The sequence below is a fragment of the Apostichopus japonicus genome, chromosome 3 (assembly GCF_037975245.1).
Source record: "Apostichopus japonicus isolate 1M-3 chromosome 3, ASM3797524v1, whole genome shotgun sequence".
Lineage (NCBI taxonomy): Eukaryota > Metazoa > Echinodermata > Holothuroidea > Aspidochirotida > Stichopodidae > Apostichopus > Apostichopus japonicus.
Window position 1 is genome coordinate 3,688,884 of NC_092563.1, and position 17,168 is coordinate 3,706,051.

At 37.0% G+C, this 17,168-nt stretch overlaps 1 protein-coding gene across 4 annotated transcripts in view; it reads left to right on the forward strand.

Moving 5' to 3' along the window:
- Nucleotides 1-17,168, forward strand: part of LOC139960438 (uncharacterized) — a 48,559-nt gene that overhangs the window by 5,194 nt on the left and 26,197 nt on the right. The window contains exons 1-2 of one of the 4 annotated variants that reach the window (XM_071958801.1): nt 4,218-4,566; nt 15,687-15,757. The gene's annotated coding sequence lies outside the window, so the exon portion shown is untranslated. Of the gene's footprint in view, nt 1-4,217; nt 4,567-7,335; nt 7,698-10,637; nt 10,871-15,686; nt 15,758-17,168 lie in introns of those variants that run through there. The other 3 variants (XM_071958797.1, XM_071958811.1, XM_071958788.1) reach the window with 3 other exon arrangements.

The following is a 17,168-nucleotide window of genomic DNA, read 5'->3' on the forward strand; positions in this document are numbered from 1 at the left end:
TGAAATAACGATAGAAACACGATACAAAGTATCTAGAAATATAGAAGGCCTTGTAACTTGATCATTATTTGTTAAGACATTTGTTAATATAGAAGGGAACTCCATTAGCCCCGGCCCATTACTCAAACCCTTCAAAATTGATTTACACACTATAATTTTTCAAAATTAATCTGTAAATATCTGTACAACATGATGGAAAGAAAAATAGCCTTGACCAGACTTACTATGATAGCCATTTGGAGATGCATTGAACTCCATTGATCAAATCCAGATGAAACCAGCATATTCTTCTCATTGTACATAATACACAAGTTAATTTAAGAACAGTTCATGTGTGTTTATCTGCTGTATCGAATCTAGGGAAGGATTACGCGATGATTGCGGGTGTGTTGAAAAGTATACCGTGTTTACCGGGCTTATTATGCCCCTAGTCTTTTCTCTTTTGGCTTACAAACCGTCTGGATTAACAACGCTTTTAGGGGAACTGAAATCAATACGATCCCTTCATGAATAGATGGTTAGTTTCATTGGGGATTGTAGGGGATTACCCTACGCTTTTCCAGAAGTCAAAATGTGAAACCGGAGAAAACATCACGTCTGACCATACGTTATTGTCAACCTCCAAAAACTACTACTGTATAGTGATGTGTAGTTAATGTGCGTGCAGTGTTAGTTAGCATACTTTCAAATTAGTGATTTAAAAAAAAAATTATAAGATTTATAAGACCGTAATAAAATTGAGCCACTTTATGTTGCCGGCGTGACAACATATTTTTGTTGACCGAGAAAGGGCAATCCTGATCAATTTGGGACGTATGGTTACCCTATGCTAGATGTATTGACTGATAGAGCAATGCTATTAAAATAAGTGGCCCAAATTGTTTCCAGACCCTTGTAGGGTTCAGATTTGAAAAGAATTAATAGGATGATAGTGTTGAGAATGATAGTAAAATTATGCTTGTTAAAAGACTGAACATGGCTCATTCTATTTGTGGCATGTGCAGTACTTACTTTTGGAGACAAAACAGACTTTTCAGACTAACAACAATTTATCTTCATTTATAAGCACAGAAAAAAGCAGATAAGCAGAGAATGTGGGCTACACAAGATAGATGAACTGATGCATATTTATGCCCCCCCCCCCGGTGTATAGAAATATGACCAGTCATAGGATCCTATTCTTCAAAGAACATGGGGCACGTAATTGAATCCATCAGTCTCTGCATCAAGGCCATAGTCTTACTGTACTTTTGTTATCAAGAATGTAACTTAGTCAAGTTACAGTTTAGCCTGGGGTTATTCAGACTTGTTGGGACAGGGAGTGGCCTTCTTAGTCAAAACTTTAACCTTCGTAGCAGGTGAGGATATTATATGTACCATATTCTAAAACCTGCGATCACTGGCAGAATTGCGATAAAGTATATTATATTCATGAACTTTATTGTTGTAAATTTTGAAACTAGACTAGCTTAGGCTAGGTCTCCTTTACACAGCAGTAACACTAACTTGACTAAGAACACGGTCACACATGCACTTATATTAGTTATGTACTGGTTATGTAATCATCTTTTTTTCTTGTGCCTTGTTGTAATGGCTAGATAGAATGTTGTGGTGGTACAAGTACAGTACACTGGGTGTGTAACTACAAGTGAAATACAGTTCAGTCCAGCTCTGACTTCGGTTATGTTGCTTTCTCTTTCGCTGTCTCGAGTATATTTCTCTCACCCGACCTCTACACACTGAATGACTCTTAACATAAGCAATACAATGGTTATAGCCTAAGCTAGTATACTACGAACACAATAATTGTTTGTCCATTATATCACCGGAGTTGTGCTATCGATCAACTTTTAATCAAAGAAATTCGCTGAATTTGAAAAGTCCTTTCAAATGTTTGTATTACCCTTCATGTAGTTAGCAATAATTTTCTAGGAGTGGAAGAAAATAAATACAGTGGCGCAAGACACAGCGGAATATCTTTTGAAATTGCGGCGATTAAGATGATTTTCCACACAGGCTCAACGTCGTCATAGGTGTCATGTTTGAAAAATGCCCAGACTGGGTGTCATGACATGCCAGCGATATTCATATTGACAAACGTATACATGAATTTTAATAGCGTACAACCTGTACGCAGTTCCAGTTGAAAATCCTGTGAATGATCGCGGATGGTGGTATTATGGATGCAGCTAACCGGTGCAGGAGTAATCTAAACTCTGGATTTTAAAGTTTCCTTTACTGTAGTGTAGTTCACATTGTAATTGCAAATGCATGCATTTTACAATGTGTTTCATTACGTGAAACATAATAGTACAATAAAATGCATCAGCATTTAGTTTACTCTTCTTTCTGTGACTGTGCACAAATAGTGAATGAAGAAGTAAAACTTGATGTTTTCCTTTCATTTCTATTATTTTTTTTTCTATTGTGGAAGTATGTATAACCGTCACTATAAAAGCACGACTAAGCAAAGACTCAGATTGCATTTTTTTCTGCTAGTAGACATAAAGCAAATAACACATGTATGATAAGTTGGGTAACAACCGTCAGTCACAAATTCACAGGATTTCAATAGCTACCAAATTTTGAGCAGTACTGCTTGTTACCAACATTTGTGATTGTGTTGATCCCATGAGCCTGTACCAGAACTGATGTTTGCTGTAATATCAGGGAAATGCAAGTGGGAACTTGCTTTTAGCCATTGGAGTTTGTTAAGCAGTTCGCATGTTATTAGCAAGCGACAAATATAGTGACATTCTAGCCTCGACAATAGTAGACCCATTCTACCAGATCACTTTACCTTACTAGATGAAACCTAAAAAAACCATCGTTTACACAGTAATTAACACATGAAAACCTATTGTTTTATCTTGCCCGGTGTTTAATTGTTATGTAAATGCAGCTTGAGGTTGACCCTGTGACCCTTTAACCTCCATTGTTTTATGTTACATGAATGTAATTTGACAAAATAGCAGTATGCGTTAGAGGCACTGCTGCACATTAGATAAAGAATATATGGTTTCGCAACCTTTTCTTCTGGTAGAGAAACCTCAAGTCAACTGTTCAGTGATCGCGAGCGCAGAATCTGGTACCTACGTAGCAGGTGTGTCTAATGTAAATGCTCCGCGGTTCGAAATCAACTTGATGCTGAACACCGAGCACACAGTCTGATTTGTAATTTAAACGTGGCCTAGTCGATGATCCTTACAGTACAAAGAATTCTTCTGTGGCTTCCCAGTTGTTACCATACTGAACGTGTAAACACATTATTATCCAATAAGGAGACAAGAGTTACAATATTTCATATTTGTTGTTGGTAAATTTGTCTTTTTATTTATGGCCTCGTTTAAGTTAACAAGCGCACAGCTTTATATTGAAAAGAAGAAACAAAAAACGTACTTCAATACAAATTTAGGTTTGAAGAGACTATTGAACAGTTTCCTAAATCAGTAGAACCTTGCACTACAGCCATAGTACATGAAAATTGCTTTCAGTACAGGAAGTCTTACACTAGTAACTAGTGCTTTAGTAACTAGTGCTGTTGCTGTTGCAATGACAAAACATGATATAAAATTTGGCAAGAAAGTTTTAATCACCTCGATTATCATATGGCTACTAGGATGGGGTCCGATAAACTACACCATTAATATAAATTTACTGTTATAGCTTTCCAAGAAATAATGCAAAGGGATCCATTAGTTCATTAGCTCACCCACATGAGTTGTTTTTCTTACAAGGTTAATTTGTTGTTAGTATAGTACTAGATGTTTTCTTTATTGTACGAAAAAGTAATTACGACAACAGGTAATGTTTCCTTGCAAATGCGTCGGTGTGATGTATTCCAGCTTAAAAATTCCTGTTTCAAATTAAAGAGATTTTCAATTCGACCTGCAGATGCAAGATTGAAGTTTACGTTTTGATATCTATAACAAATGACTTCTTATTTTCGATCCAACTGGTGCACAAAACCATGGCCTTTAAGAGACATGCACAAAATTGAATTAGATAAACTACAGTATTTTCTGTTTTTTATACACGCTTGTAATGTATAATGTATTTTTAACCTCAGAGTGATATTAAAGGCAAGGATGCATTTGGTATCAGCCAAAGTTATCCTATCCATTTGTCGGCAACAAGTTTCTTACCCCCGTGCAAAAGTAGTGAATCCCGCTAAGCATTGTCTAGTGTACTGTGTGTGTGTGTGGCATGCATGGCTAACTGTTAGTGATCTGTGTGTGTGTTTCACGAGGGGGTCATTCATAGTTGTTATGTTAATTAGGTGCTGGATGGTACATTCCCACAGTGTTATAGATCAACTGACTACAGCACCATTCATGGCCCTGGAAGTGCCTGTACGCTGTTTGAAAGGACACCTGTTTGTGCAGTAGAGTAGTGCTGGAAACTCAACACACATTTGTTGTCCTGATAGAGTGGTCAATATAGTGTTGCATTTTGGTATTTTGTGTTAGGGTACAGATCTGTCTACAAGTTTCTCTGTTCAGATGGATTGCTGCATTGGGGTGCAAAATTGGTCCAGTGGTCTCCGGGATAGAGACGTTTAGTAAGGTTCGTTTCGCAATAAAGTAATGTGTATTTATTAACTTATTGACACTGAGTATTAAAAGGTTAACATCGCATCTGTGTTAATAGGCACAAGTATTTGATGACATTGACATGGTGTTTATACCTATACTAGATACAAGATAATGGTCTACTTTTCAAGGAAGTAATAAATTCTTGAACATAAGGGCCTTGTGATATTCTTGTAGTATGTAAATATGGACCCCTTGAAGGCCAACTGACGTTAGCTTTTTCGTTTTTCATTAATTATTATATATAGAATCAATCCACGGGCGTAGTTGATATTGCAATTAATTTACAACGTTTTAACTCTTTCACTGTGGATAGAGTTTGGTCCAGACATTTTGTGTGCAGTGTATTTTTTTTCGTTTCTATTTTGTATTTGACATGCACATCACAACCTAAAATGGTCTACTGTAAAAAAAAAATTTTTTTTCCCTTTGCAAATTTGTTACGATATAGTCAAATAGTTTCTGGATATTAAGCAGTTAGCAGTGGGTTTACCGTGACTTTGGTCGCTGCTCAAGTTTCGTTCACTCACACATGTTGGAAGCGTGTGCTTATGTATATTGATAAATATTAATTACAGCTGTATCTGGGAAAATTTGCAACAATCATCCACGACAACGACCAAATTTCTGTTCGAACAATGGAAATCAACTTTGGAGGTTGTCCGCTGGATGACCAGTTGTTTGCATAAGATTCAGATCGTAACTAAATACCCCTAAACAGTTATAAATCAAAAATATTAAATTGGTAGCACCCTCCATTACCTTGGATGTAACAGAAAAAAAAAGATAGCGTTAGGCCTACGATCCACAGGACGGGGAGTATTAATGGCTCCAAGCTGGTGTTCTATTCACCAAACCTCTGCATGTGTCCTACAGTGTGTACATGTTGGTCATTCTCTGCGATTATGCAACCTTTTTTTTGGGGTGGGGGGGGGGGACAAACCAACTTTGATTAACATTCTGACAACCAAATGTAAGAATTGGTTGTCCCAGGAACCTTAGTCATTTGAAGAATAATTTTGGGATTTTTTTGCTACTTCCCAAATGCGGAAGTAAGTTTCATTTGTAGGCTTTATTTATTTTGGTCATGACCATTCTCAATGGGCCTTTATTACCGTAAAATGGTTAGTCCTTCCCACTTGCTTATACAGTAGTACATACAAGAATTGTTAATGTTCGATGGGTGTTAACTGATCTTTTACTTGAACACATGGGAAAACCAAAACATTTTGAATAATATTTAACGTAAACATCTATAACTGAGAATGGTGTTTGAGATTGTGGACTTTGTAATATAACGGGATGTAACGTTTATAGCTCCATAAATATGTGACACACTGACACTTATATATCGATTCCAATTTCCATGTCTGATGAAAAAAGTTTGTTGATCATCGATCTTATGGCTTACTTGGCCTAGCCTAGGCTTAGTACTACAGTAGTGTTAACTGAAGCCGTTTTTGGCAAATGGGATTTTTAAGTCACGCTTGCCAAAAGGCGAGTAGTGTCAAAATCTTTGTTGTGGAGGCCTGTCGATATTGTAGTACTGTCATTTGATTGGTTTGATTTCCAATATATTTGGCTAATTAATTATAACGTTGAGCCTTTTCTAGTCATAATTGGTTTCTTAAATTCTTTTGATTGTTAAAATATTTGCTTTTGGCATGAATTTTGCCAAAATTTTGTAGGAAAAAAAATAATGATTTTAAGATTTGAAAATACTGGGTTGTCAGCTCCGTATATTTGTTGGTTTGTTAATTCATACTCTGGATTGTTACCAGGAGGATGTAGATATGGCTCACAATTGATTCTTTCGTTATAAGATAAGTTTTCAAATTGTAACCACCTCTGTCCACGTATCAGTATTACTAGAATCGTTTGTCAATAAATATCTGAGAAGGAGAATCAAGAGTTAGACTCACTACTGACTTTTCTTCTTCGTCTTCTTCAGGTGGTTAAAAATTAATTAATGAAGACTAGGAATATGCCCTGCTCTATTCTCTGCACTGGTTGAAAAAAAGTATCCATATTGGACAATTATTTTATTGATTTTGTGCAGAAACATTCCTCTAATCAGGTTCCTGCTCTGTTTTTGGTGGAATACGTGTAGAAAGGAAAAATCTTTTGGTTACAAAAATTGACAAAAATTGCTTCTCTGGAGTACAGTAGTGCAAGACTGAATTTTTAATTTTGTTTTGTTTAATTTACATGTAGATGTCAATGGTATTGATTGTTCCACACCGTAAGACATCAGATAGAGAGGTTTTGTTTCATGGGATGCGTAATTAGAACATTGTTTTCCTTCTGATACGGACTATGCATAGAACGTATGTATCTTAAATGGTTGTAAGAAAGAACCATTCCATCAACTTGAAGATGGTAGTTACTTTGCCAAAGATTTGAACGGATTTCTAAATAGTTAACGATGTAGGTAGGATTCTCTCAAAAGATCACATCTTCAAAAAACGTAAAAGAAAGCCATAATGCTACCGCTGTGCGGTACCAATGTAGCTTTGACGTGCCACTTTTTTTATTTCCGACGCAAGATGTTTGATCGATACCTTGCAGGCTCTGCGCAAAATGGCTTACCAGAACCCGGTATGAACAAATGTAAGCGTTTACTGCGTTTTGTCTGGCGCACAACTCCTTCCCTCCCACATTAGTAGAACAGTCCATCACCTTTGAGGCAAGGTTGTTTGCTGCACAGCTCTAGCTCATAAAGGACCAATAGGATAAAGGATAGCATTCTTTTCCTGGTTTGTTATGTTAATCAGGGGCTGTACTGTGCTTGACTGTGTGCAGTTAGTAGAAGTAGTGGAAGTTTTGTGCATGCTTGTGGTTTGGCAAGAGCCTAGTGCTTTGTAACCTATGTTGGTGAGCACTGAACAAGGTGCCCACCTGTTTAGTTGTAGCAGTGTGTTAGAAGAAGCAGCACAACTGTGCATGGTTGAGTTGCTGTCAAATACTTCTATCCTGCGCTTGAAGAGGCCATACTGCTTCTCAGTGTGTGAAGAGTTTGCAGATTATTTCTCGTGTGTTATGCAGTCTTGAGATAATTTGTAGTCCGCGTGCAACGGGGTGATATGTACTGCGTGCGCTTTGGAGGTAAGTAACGACGCAGTAAGTGACGCAGTCATCCTCACTGTACTTTCAAAAGTTACATCTGTTTCGCATGAGCAATAGTTACAACAGTCATTTCGATGTTTTGGTTTATGTGACCTGCTTATGCTATTTTTGTACCCTTCACCAAATAGCAGCACTGTACAGTGGTGACTATTTTGCAAATACCATATCAAGCTATTTTCTTGCATTGCATAATAATGGTTGTATTTTCACTATAGTGTGGCTGCAACATAGGGATTTTTATATGTAATAATGCATTAACTATTCATCCAGGGTGCGCGTTATCGCAGTTTGTTACACCAGGCTTCCGCTATCGTAATTACAAACTGAAGCCGTTAGTACATTTACATAAGATGCCACACAGGCATTATTTATGTTAAACCTTCCAGTATTGCCTCCTCTCTCTCCTAGTGTGATTTTAATTAGTGAAATCATTGTGCAAAAACTTTCAATTTTTTTGGAGATGGCGTAAAAAATTTTGATAACTTATGGTCAGGCTTGTGCAGTACCATGTTCTAGAGGTAGTTCCTTTTAACTTTGTTTCCACGTTAATCATTTTCCAAGCTGATTGAATGTTCAGTGATATTTGCTTATATCGGTTGTAATGTATCCCAGGCATTCCACTGAGCCACATTACTCAGGTTTGCATGTTATTTTGTGATTAGAGACTAAATTTGAGTCATTTCCAACAAATTAAAATAAATTTAGAAAAAGTAATCATATGGCATTGAAAGTTTTCTTGAAGGGATTCTTGTCCAGTGACTCCAGTGTGACAAATTAGGTGATCAAAGAGGATGGAGAGGGATGGATGGGAGAGGAATTTTGGATTTAACATCTCGGATAAAAGTCCTCTGTAAATTTGTATTGATTTCTGGTTGTATAAAATTTGTATAATACTGTTGGGTCCGTATTGTAGGTTTATTTTTTATTTTTTATGCTTGTGCCTTTCACATACTGGCTGTACTCTTCATGGTTAGGGTTAGGTTTCTTATCTACAGTTCTTTTGTGGATCTGTTAGTTGTCAAAAACAGTTTGTTCAGGATTAAATGGGTTTATTGACCTGCCTCATTGTTAAGATATTTAGCATTGTTCCTCCTCTTCTGAATGCAAGCCACGAGAGTCCATTCCTATATACAGGCCCTACCTTGAAGAAAATGGGCCATGTCTGGGGGAGGGGGGGGGTCATGTGCTCAACAGATTACCAGACTCTAGGTTTTCAATAGTAGTCCAGCATGGTTCCCATATGGTCGGGAAAAGGAAAGACTTCTTTTGTCGGTCCTGAAAGTCCATGAATTTTGAAGTGTAGTCTGGAAAAGTAAGAAAAAACATATCTTGTTCATAATATACACGACTTACATGAGCAAGGGTTTAGAGAATCGTAAGATATAATATCTTAAGACATAAGTTATCGCTACATTCATGTAATGTTCAGACTTTCTGGCAAATGTCCTCCTGACCGAATCAACGAAACGGATTCGCATACATTTTGGCTTCCTAAAGGTAGCCAACATTATGTCATCATCAGTGTGCAGACTTCATTGTAAACCCAAAGAGGTGTGTTTTGGTCATAATCATGGATATATTCCTTTTCAGGTGGTCAAATAAATGTTATTTCTTAATCCTACTGGATCACCCTCACCCACCAACATCTCCTGGGCTTATATGCTCATTATCAGCAACTTTTTTTTACCAAAATCATATTGAAGTGAACAAATTTTTTTTCATTTGACAATAATGCTTCATTAAGGCGGTAGGACTAGAGACATCACACTGTTACAGTATTATTCAGGGTATTAGAGAAAAATGCCTCGAAACGTTCACAAATTTACATCACTTTCGGTAAAGGATTAAACACGTTTAAATTATGAAAAATAAATATTGGCAAGTAGTGATTGATGTCAGTGAGTTCTAATAGTGTCACTACCGAGAATTTGCAGAAAAATAGTCAATTTGCTTTGTATATTTCCATCATCAATTAACAGTAACTCTGCAAAAAGTTAGATTGAGTCCCTTCGGTGCTCTTTTGCCAGTGGTCTGTGTAGCTGTTCATCAGACTTTCAAACTGTAGCACAAATAAAAAATTAAAATAGAAATAATAAAATAATGATGATGATGACGACATCAATAATAATAAAATGAAAAAAAGGCGAAAGACAGGATCCATGTACAGTAGACATCGTAAGATACTAATGGAAATTGTTTCGAAAGCTAAAAAGTTTGCCATCATTATTGTGAAGTACTGCCAATCACAGGACAAGATGAGGGGAAAGCTCCCCACCCAAACCCTCCCCACCCCCCTCAACATCAAGACAGGGGGTTAGTTTTCCTGTCTGTCAGCTTTGACGAATGATTGTTTCATGCTTTAACGGTTAAACATACAGTACAGGAAAAAAAAAGGAAATTTGTCATCAGCATTGTAACGCACGTGAATCTTGTAGATCTTCATGACCCATTATGACGTTGTTGGCTTCTTATTGGTCCGTTAATAAAGTATAGTGAATATTTTCGTGCAAAGAGCTCGAGCTTTTCTAGGTAAAGAATGGAAAGTGAAGTTACAAACTGATTTGAATCCTTGAAAACACGGTCTGCGTCGATAGAACCGTTTGAAAGTTTGAGGCATTCGGCTAGTCAATTTACAACGAAATTTATACGAAGCAGTAGTGTCAGTTCACCATCATAATTACTTCCCTCCCACGGCTCACAATGGAATGTTCCACCGTCAAACCCGTGCAACGAAGCGACGACGTACACTGTTCGGTACAAATGACAAATTCTCTTGTGTTATTAGTTTCCTCAGTTGTGCTGGCGGTTGTTAATGCTAATGAGCACAGTGTTCTCTGTGTACGTTTTGTGAGTGTGTTCGTTGTCTGCAGCAGTGGAGCCTACGTGAATACAATGGTACTCTCTCTCTCTCTCGCATAGCTTTTCGTACGGTGACCGTGGAAAGGGGTGTCTCATTTTTCTTTGGTAGCTCAGTATTTTACAACAGCATGAAGTGTTCAGACAACGCCTTGTTGCCGTATAGTCACCTTGCCAGTAAAATGTTTTGAGTACATTTCTCCGGCTCAGGCAGTGCGCAGAAAAAAAAAAATTATTAGAACGAAACTGAAAGTAGTACGGAGAAGTGCGTTTCCACAGAAACGGTGACAGCTGTGGTAAGTGAGTCTTTGTTCTGAGAGTTTCTGCTTAAAATTCTGCATCAGTTCGTGTGTACCCATACACAGCATACAAAAAAATAAAGAAAATCCAACCCGTTTTCGTTATTTCTATGACTGATGTGTTACAGAGATCTATAAATGGGGGAGGCATCACAAAAGTGATTACAGTAGCTTGTCTGACATTGTAGATTAGCTCACGGGATTGTGTACTCAGAGGGAATGTTATATTTTCCAGTGTTGTTTTCAAAGTACATTCGTTTCAAACTACAGTATTTTATGTTACCAAAAAGTAACTACAGTATCATGAATTATCACCTTTTTTGTTATATGTTAGATCACACTGTCTGTCAACATTCTAAGTTTTGGAAACCGTCATAAATTCATACCACGTGTGGTTGGGTTGGTGCATCAATTCTTAAAATTGCTTTCAGTTTGATATTAAAATCATCTTGAAAAATTAGATCTGAATAAAAATGAGATTTGTGAAGCTTGGTGGTGGAGAATGGTGGGATGCACAGCACCCGTAAATACACCCACTTGTGTTTGGTTGGAATTTTTAGTATCGTACGGAATATTACTCCAATTAGAAACAGACCGGTCTAGATTTTTCTCACCGAATGAAGTTTAATGAGCTACGTAGTACTTAATAACGATTCGGTTCAGTTCTGAACATTTTGCTGCCTTATAATTACTCCCATGTGAACTGGAAATTGGAAAGTTTGTTTAAAATTCTATCTCATGGTTTTTATAAGAAAATTGAGTAGTCAAGCTAATGATGTACAATGTTCCGATGGGATTTTATTAGAAAAATACAAATTCAGTGAAATCTAATAAACAAAAGGTGCTTTCACATAGACTTTGAAATGGCAAGTATTGGTCACCCAGGGCAAAGTTTGAACTGTCCGTTTTTCAAAGACTAAATTTCTCTTCGACAACCGAAATCAACATTGGTGATGTCTGGCTGATAGCTAGTAGTTTACATCAAGTTCAGATTGCATTGTAAACTCAATACCCCCCAGATAGGTAAAATGATAAATTGATGTCAACCTCTGTCACTTTGGAGATCCCCTAACAAAACAAAAGTAGTGATACAGAAAGCCTACGATCCACCCACCCGAATGGGAGTTTTGCTGGTCCAAAGCTGGTGTTTTGTTCTACTTAACCAAACCTTCTGTACGCAATTCTCCTACAGTGTGCATTTTGGTCATTCTTTGTTATTTTGTTATATTTGTTTGACAACCAAATCTGCTGTTTCGGACAGCCGAAAAGTAAGATCAGGCTGTCCCATTTGACAACCAGAAAAAGATCCTTTTTCTGAATTCCTGCAGCTGATTTTTAGAATCTGCACTGTACTGCCTTTAAACGCAAGTACAAATACCTCAGGCCTCAAAATTTGGGCTATTCGCAGGCTAAATCATGTCAGTGGATATCGACATTTTGCCCTTAGAAAAAAAAAAAGGGGATAGGCATTTTTCTGCCAGTACATTAACACGTGATAAGTTGGTTAGCAGTCATCAGTTATAGAATCTGCATGATTTCCATACTTTCACATCAGCCCGGTATAACTGCTTATTATGAGCAAATATTATGAGACTGCTTGCTCTCATACAAAACCAGTCCAGTTTATAATGAACTTGTAACTCAGGTAAATGCCTGTGAGAATTTGATTTTAGCTAGATGATTTTGAAAGTATTGCCTAGTGGCTAATAAATATTCAACATCCTCATAAGGAAAGACCCATATGAAGAAATATCATTTCGGCATAATTAAGTCATTACATAGGACACACCCGAATCATAATTGGATGGATCTAAGAAACATTACATTTTTAATTTGTTGAATGTGGTATGGGTTTACTATTCTCTCTTCAACTGTCATTGTTGTGACTACTTTTAATGAGAAAGTACCAGATCGAGGGCGGTCCAATCGTAGAGTTCCAAGTTGCTGTTTATTTTCTGTTGCTGTTGCTTCTAGACTGGTTTTGAAAGAAACATCGCAGAAAAACAAAGGTTTTTCTGATAACATTCTTTATGTTGCAGATGCAGTACTTAGAAATCTGCTGTCAACTTGTAACTTTAGTGAAAGAAAATTTTTAGTGTGTGTTGATAGTAAACTGAAAGCTCTGCTCTTTGTTTTGCACAGTCATTATTTTAAAGTAAAGGCATTTGTTTTTGGCCTCCATTAAACGTACAGTAGTAGTGTTCATAAAATGTTGGAGAACTTTCGGGCAGGAAAACGCAATAGCAAAATTATTAGAGGTGTCAGTAGTTGACTAAATATCGTAAGAAAAGCATTGGGATAGAGCAAAGAATTTGTTTGATACTATGGAGCAGCACACACCTTAAGATAGCAATTCCTGAGTGAATGCGCATCTCTTAGGGCGTAGATAAATTCCTTGGTTTGTCTGCTGAATACGAAAATATGAAAATTCTAATAAATTAATCGATGACTTCTGTGAGTCATTGGAACATTAATGCTAAGCAATGTCGTGATTTCATATCGTGGACGATCCTGAAGTTGTGATAGAATCGGCTCATACAGTTCGTACTCCTGTTGCGGCTCGGTGCTTTTTTTTTCTCCTGACTGTTTCATAGCACATCAGCAGCAGCTTGTGGAAGCACTTCGTTTCTCTGGTGCCGTAGAGCGCTGCTCCTTTCATTCCAGCATCTGTTTATACGAAATTGCAGTGTGTGGTCAGCTGCATTCCCGTCGTTGTGCCCCGTTTGCAACGGTTCCTTGTTTGCATAATTTAGCTTCGACAGATTCACGCCTAGTCTTTCCTGTGCAGGATGTGGAATGGTTTTTCAAATGTTTAGACTGCCACAGTGTCGTGGAGTGCAGTGCTTACAGTCTTGTAGTACATATAAGCTGTGACGCTGGGGTAACAATTCTACCAAAGATTGCATAATTTTCAAGGCTGTGCTTAAAGCTACGTACTGCAGAAGACGCAAGAAAACAAGAACGTCTTTTGGCAGTTGATAATGGGTTTAAGTTTTCGGATTGGTAGTTATCGTTTTCAGAACTCATAAGATAAATTAAAATTAGGATTGCAGTCGCCCCAATAAAAATTTTCTGTGTCCTTGTACAGATGTTGTTTTAAATTGCAGCTTTTGATTAATTAATGTTATACTGTTTCATTATTCAAAACCTGCATTAAGAATGCAGTTTGTTAAACTTGAAATTTTGTTTTCATTTCAACAATATATAGATGATTTTAATCTTTCATATAAATAGTATTTTGCATGTGACTAAACTAATCATGCGAGATGTTTCGGCAACAACATTTTTGGAATTTAAACTCCTTAATTCTTCACCATCTTGCTAAAATTTTATTTATTTAGTTTGTGGATGTAGCTGATAGATGCATTAGTTCAATGAATTACCAGTTTCAGTAATACTTGGGAAATTTGATAACATTTTGGGGTCAATCTGGAATAACTGCAGTATGTTTGAAACGTACAGTAGATCTTACTTTTACCAAGTTCATGAACTCTGTGTAAAAAGTGTACAAGAATACCCAACTAACAATTCCTATATCAGCAAAAATCCTCTCTAACTTGTGAGTTTTCCAACCATTTTCCATCAAGTTAATATTACAAAATGAACTTGGTTCCAAATTTGTTTTCAATTGTAAATTCAAACTTTCCTGCCTTCACGTGAATCCTTCAAGCTGAGAACCTGTTTTCCCACTCTCTTGGATTCGTTTCACTGACGACGTTTTTTTGGTGTGTGGCAAAAATTTGAGTTAACTCGTTGGATTTTGTTATGTGACTATCCTTAATATTGTTTTCGCTAGAATATAGCAAAGAAAACTGCGAGTAGCCATTTGTCAAATTGATATGTTAAATACACTTCCTTTAGACTGGAAAAACATTCTTTTATTTAGTCCCCTTTCTGTCAGCCAAGTAACATTTTGAATTCATTGTGATGCGCAGATCCTGACTTGTGGCACCAAGTTCTGCGTTAGATCTGAAATTCTATGATGTGCATACATGGTAGTTACGATGATCAGGCGTGGCCGTGATTCACTCAGCCAATGCATCGTATACAACCATGTGTATTTCTTTTCCTGCAAACAGTTCACGCCTTATCTGATAACGTACATGCTACACGAGAGAGCTGTGTTGTTTGCAATGCAATCAGTTGTTAAGGGTAGGATTGGACTGCACCATTAGATTGCGGGGAGGAATATTGTCTACCGTCATTTCCTGGGATTGAAAATAAGTTGGACATGTGCCAGTCGTTAGCTGTCAGCTGTTAAATTTTAGCACTCTCGGAAGGAGACTCAAGTTCAGGATAATTACCAAATGGTAAACGGGAGGTTGATACTTTTGAAATACTAGAAGATTGTTAGATTTCACTACAAGTAATTTTTTTGCATAGCACGTCCTGCAATTAACATCGCAGTGAGGAGAATATTAGCAAGTCATATTTGGTTTGCGTGCAGATTTAAATAAGGCATCCGTAAGGTAGACGTTGCCATCCAAAATTCAAACGTTACTGAGCTGCAATATTCTACAATTGTGTTGATTCAGACTTTCCAAGAGTTTCCTTTTTTTAGGGTGTTTTAAATTTATTTTGTAGACAAATTATTGTTAAGTCCAGTCCTGTATATATGTGGAAATTGCACGGTGAATAGTGGTTGATTGATGGTAAGCAGATATGTTGAAATGATCTTCACATGGCAATCACCATCGAACAGAAAGGAAACGAACTAGGTATACAACATTCTCATGCAAGCCTATTTCTGAGCTGAGGACTTTCAGAATTTCCATAAAATGTTTCTTTTTTTCTTTCTTATTTTTCACCTCAGAATGAAGACCATTGCAAAGATAGAGTTCTTGTATACCTTCAGTAGGCAGCTGGGGATATTTTACCCTTTGTGTAAGTATCAGTTTGACATGAATGATTCCAAGAATCAGCTTTATCTCAGCTAAATTAACCGTACTGTCACTCTCCAATCCGTGTGCTGATTCGATTGACAATTTCAGAGGTAAAACAGGGTTTGGAAAGAATCACAACCACCAAAATTTGTGATTATTTGAATTTCACAATTTTAGCTTCTTGGTAAAAAGGTGCTTCAAAAATCCATTGACTGGATCAAATTCCCACTGGCATATTCCTAGTAAAATGGGCAGTCGGATATTATTTTCTGATAATAAGCATTAATATGGGGCTTTTGTTGGGTACGGAAATTATTGTGATCCTCTGACTGCCGTTTATTAATGTGTGTCGATGTTCTTAATGTCTACTGGCCAAAAAAATGCAAGAGATCTTTTTCTTTCCTACTGGCAAACGGAGAAATACACTGGCACTAATTTAGCCCGTAAGTATGTCCGGAATATCAGGGCCTGCTCTAGGCTGAGGTACAAAATATAGTTTCCAGTTTACCAATTCTAGTTGTTGCATCATCCCTACTTTTGTCTTTTCCCGTTGTGTACCTCTCGTTGTAACAGAGCAGATTGCTCAAAATTCCAGTTCACTGACGTAAGAAGATTGGGAAGGCGAAAGTGTCTACATGACAAATATTAAAATGTGTGTACATATATTGAACAGAGTTGAGCATTTCAGAATAGAGCTTGCAAGAGCTGTTTGAGACCTGTTTTTGCAAAGGCTATATGTGATCTTTATATAAATGAAAGTTATGTGATATATCAAACTGTAAGCAGAATGTCTTTAACTTTGCTAAGTCATCATTCTCTAACTCCAATGGATGTAAAGATTCATACATGTGTTATTTTAGGGACACCTTCATGGTATTGGAATGGAGAGTGTCATTATTCAGGTGCGTAAAGTGAGGAGTCCGTCATGTGCAACGAAATATCAACGGTGACTGTACAGCATGTGAAAAATTGTGATTAATCATGAACATCGTTAGCGTAATATAATATAAGTTTTCACTTTCCTAGTCTCACCAAGTTGACTAAACGCATAGGTTACTAGTGCCCGGTCAAGTCTGTAGATAATACAAGACATGATCAATTCCCAAATGACGCTAGACATTTGTCTTAGATCTGCGTATTTTGATGACTTTGGTCCTTCTTGAGAATTTGCTTTCAATTTCGTTCAAGACCTTTTGACCATTTAATGATGACTACATAATGATATTAAACATTGACCTCGTAATACACCTAATGACCACCACGTAAAAAAAAATGACCGTTTAATGTACGTAACGTTTACCAGGTAAAGGTTTAATGATGAACGAGTAATTTGCATTAATAAACATTCACCACGTAACGTATTCAAATGACGATCATGTAAAAATGTAACAACGACCATGTAATGTATTTAA